Here is a 4,814-nt window from a genome sequence, read left to right on the forward strand (position 1 = left end):
GTGTCCTGCTCTGTTCAAACTGCTCTAGTGTCCACGTCCGTTGATGACCGTCATTGTAATGAATCCCTCGTGAGTGGATGCTCTTGTCATCTCTCCACTAATCGCTGCTGACTATGAATAAATGCGCTGCTCAAAGTTCAATGAAGAGAATAAAGGAGGAGCGGGTGACAGTGTGTCGAGGCTCAGGGTGTGAGAGTCAGAATAAGCGCACTCGCATCAGCATCAGCATCAGCTGCTGTGCCGAGGGTGGGGGAGAGAGAGAGAGAGAGCGAGAGAGTGCCACATACATGACTTGGTCTACATCATTCGTAAAAACTGCTTAGGCTTGTGCGTTTCTACAGCGGATGTTAATGAGTAAAACAATTAAAGGTGAGGTGTTCTAATTTTAAAATGAGAAAAGTTGTGCACATAATGAACATCTGTTCACAAACAGCACTTTTGAGCAACAACATTAATTAAAATAAAATGACCTCCATTACACTCACATTAAATGACACCAGTCATGCCAGTCTTCTCTTTATTCTACTGGTCGCCCTCTCATGGGTGCTGCCATGTTGACGTCACATGATGTGCTAAAATAATAATAATAATAATAATAGGGACATTTATATAACACTTTTAGTCACTTCTCTGTGCTCAGGGTGCTTACAAAGCAGAGACTTTAAAGTACATATAAAGTGCATATATATATATATATATACAGTGGTCGAATTGTAATAAAATTGAAATATTTCACATACTTTTGAAAATCCGGCGTTTAATTTATTTGATCCTGATAAGCGCTTGTTATCACAGTTGTAAACACGACGGGTTTCTTCTTTCGTGAGAGGGTTTGTTTCCAGGCGGAACTTTAAAGAAAGCGACACACACGTCTCCTGGAAATCTTGTATAATTCAACCAATCCGACGACGATTCAACACTCCTGAAGTGTTTCCAGATAAGTGTGTCATATGCATCAGACATTTAGCCTACAGTCCGTGGGCGTGACGTCTGGCTGAGACTAGTCTGTCATGGATAAATAAATATGACAACCGCCAGTAGGTGGCAGCAAGTCCCTGTTTTAATAAATGACTGAACAGTGTTGGGAGTAACGCGTTACAATAGTAATGCATTACAGTAACGTATTTTGTTTTACTGTAATGCAGTAGTGTAAGGCATGACTAATCAATTTTCAGTAATATTTTACTCGGTACATGTTCAGTAACGCTTGCGTTACAACACACTTTTAGCCCCCAATTTTTTTTCTTTTATTTTTTTTATTTAATTTAAAGTCGGGCTCCACTTTTTTATGTCCTTAGGCGCGGGCTTCGGGCCAATATTCATGTCATCGTTCAGACGCGGGCAGACTTGCAGAACCAGAAAAGTAATTACCATGAATGTGTCCGGGGGAAATAGTAAAGATTCGCCATCTCCTCGTTAGACGCGCCTTTAGAGAGAAGTGCATCTTCACGGATAACGATTATATTAAATAGATTTTGTTTCCGTTTTTATTTATTTCGTTAAGTAGTAATTTAAAGCTTTCTATATTTATCATGTCTGTGAGGCATGTATTCTCTGACTTTCGGTTCATTTTTGTGAAGCGCTCCTATTCAAGATAAAAGCACTACGTTTTGTTCATATTGTGAGTGCACACAAATAAAAATAGACACTTTACAGTTACGAATGATGTATTACTCTTACCTTTATGAGCAAAAATTATGGCGTTAGTTGTTTCCATTGAAAAAAAAATGCAATTGATTGCACTGGTGCCTCCATGTCCTGCGCTTTAGCTTCCACTCTCCGCACAAACTACTGGATGCAGCGCACATTTATCTAGGTTTAACGTTTAAACATTGTTATATGCTTGAACTGTTTTAGTATATCTATAGAATTAATTTTAGGCAAGTCATGATGATTTGAGAAGGCTAAATTGATAAAACATAAGCTATGATCAGCCTGCCGGTCTGCCGCTGGCCACTTGGTAGTTACTTTAAGAAAGAAAAAAACTTATTTAATGAACAAAAAATGCTCCAAAAGTTTTTCTAAATGAACTTAATAAAAAGCCGGAACGAAATATAAACACTTTGCCATTAGGGCAGGGCTCTAGTACATTTCGTCATTTTGGTATGTTAAGTTCTACTTCTGTAGATATTTTGGTGAAAGTAACTCAAAAGTAAAACAGGAGTCATGTAACACATTACAATTCTGAGACAGTAATATTGTAAGGTAAGGAATTACTTTTAAATAACAGTAACAAGTAATCTGTAATGTATTACAGTTTGGAAGTAACTTGCACAACACTGTGACTGAATCATTCATATCAAACGATTCGTTCAAAACGGCTTGTTCAATAGAAACGAAGCAAGTGAGACCAACTGAATGGACCGTTGAATCACTGGCTCACTCGATTCGTTCAAACATACCGTGTTGTAATGCACTGTGGTATAAAACTAAGCACCACTGTGCTTGCGGCCTCGCGCACGAGCTGATATAGGCTACAGAAAAGTGCATTGCTTGTGCTATGAATATAAAAACGTAAAAACTCATACATGGTATTTTTTGTTTCATTGCTGGAATTATAAGGCCACTCTAACTGTAGCCTATTCTAATAGGCTTCATCGCGCAGTGAATGCTTTTGGACTCTCAAGACATGTTATTTTTCTTCTCAAAGTTGGATAATATCAGCTCTCCTATCGTCTCTCAGTCCCTCGGTCACACATACATTATGTCAGGAGAATGTCTTTAAATTCTAATCAAGGAAAAATCATACCTCCTGTTGTCTTTTTGAAGAACTTCAAGTTGCGCTTGAACCATTTTGCGTGAAAAATTACGAAATTGCTTGTCACTATAGTGTCACAAGTGTCACTATAAAGCCCAACACAGCTTTTACTATTAGGACAAATATTAATACAACAACACAGCTTTTACTATTAGGACAAATATTAATACAACATAATAATAATAATAAAAAAAATGTGTACACCTATAGAGCCTTGTAAAAATGTGGTTATTTTTGTTCTGCAGAGATTCCAAACAGTCAATACCAGGCTATTGCTCCAGAAATTGGAAGCAGTTATTTTGGCAGCAGTTCGACAATTTTCCCCCGTTAAAAGTAATCCGGTAATATGTCATTAATACAGCAAAGCCCTTTCAGCAAACTAACAAACAGTTACATGATACAGCAAACTAACTTACTCATTTTGTTCGTAGAAAGATTAATGGCAGGTCCCAAAACAGTTATAAGAACAAACACTCCCACCCTTCAGAGTGAGAAGGTATTGATTAAGCTGTGATGGATTGGTTTTTAATTGTCAAGCATGATGCAAGTGTTCAGATTCATGCTGCACATGCACTAGACTTTCAGCGGCCATGGATTTGCTTGTACAAGTGCAGATATTTAGAGGAGAATTAGTTTATAAGGGACCGAGAAACACTAACGTATGAATGAACACACACTCTTATCGCAAATTAAATATCGAGCCCTCTAAACTGATTCAGTCCTACTATACCAGTTCTTGGATCCAAATCACTGCACATCGCTTTAATGTCTAAAGATGTGTGTGAACCCATACACATCCATCTCCCTGAATGTTATGTCATGTTTAAATTACGGTTTGCAGTATTCTTAGAATGGAACTATTCGAAACTACCCAGCCTTATCTCACCAATCTATAGCTGCATTTCTGTGCTAGTAGGAATCATCAAGTCCACATGAAGCACCCGGTGCTTGGTGGTCCATAAAATAGACTGGAAAGAAGAGAGGAGGAAAAGATTGTTGGTGCCAAAAGCTGCCAGCAGCCCCCATTCATCACTGGTGTTTGTGATTACAGCCTGAACTCTATCACACAGAGGACACATATGGAGTGGCATGGCCACATTAAAGGGTACAGTAAAGGAGGAGAGATTGGAAAGTGGGTTTATAATGACAGAGGGACAGAAAAACAGGGGGAGAAAGAGAGAGGGCATAAAGGCCGAATGAGATCTGTGGTAGGTCTCTTTTGAGTGCTAAGGCAGGGTGCCTGAGATCTAGTTCAATTTGTAAAGGTTGTTAGTGAGGGCTCAGCTCTGAAGGCTTTGACTGACAGTTCAAATCACACTCAGAGAGCTTCGCTTGACCAGTCATGACTTTGGTCTGGAGCAAGGCAGGTTATATTCTTTATATTTTCAGACATCTCTGTGTATCTGGATGGGGCCTAGAACATTTTACATAGCACTGGATGTTCATCTTGTGCAGTCTCACAGATGGGTGGATCAGCTGCCATGGATGCCAGAAATATCCCAGTTAAAAGGTACCCTCCATAAGGGCGAGGCAGGGTGCGTATATATATAACGTCTGATAATTACATGTGTCTAAAACAGGGAACCCTGAGAGCTTCGAGTTCAGCCACAGACTGCAAACACATCACAGAAAGAAACATGCGCCACCCTCATCATGCAGAACCGCTTGTAAACCACAGCAGCCTAAGCCTGTAGTTACTCTGGGTTAAAAAAAATATAAGTATACATATACTGTTATATCTAAGACATCTTAAATATACAGAGAAGAATACAGTGCATCAACCAGGCTCTTGAACATGATGTGTATGTGTGTGTGCATGCCGGAAACAGAGATAAATTATTGAAATTATATACATTCCACATCGAAGTGCATGTCCTGGTGGAAATGTAAATTTATTTATTTATTTAACAACTAATTAATAGGGGGTGTGGTTGGATCTAGATCCAGCTCCTCCCACCTTACATATACCTAAACCTACCATCTCCACCCCCTAGATGTGGATCCAACCCCGCCCCCTGGATCTGCAGTGAGGGGCTACTGAAGAAATCCTGTTTTT

This window comes from Barbus barbus (assembly GCF_936440315.1).
Source record: "Barbus barbus genome assembly, chromosome: 1".
Classification (NCBI taxonomy): Eukaryota; Metazoa; Chordata; class Actinopteri; order Cypriniformes; family Cyprinidae; genus Barbus; species Barbus barbus.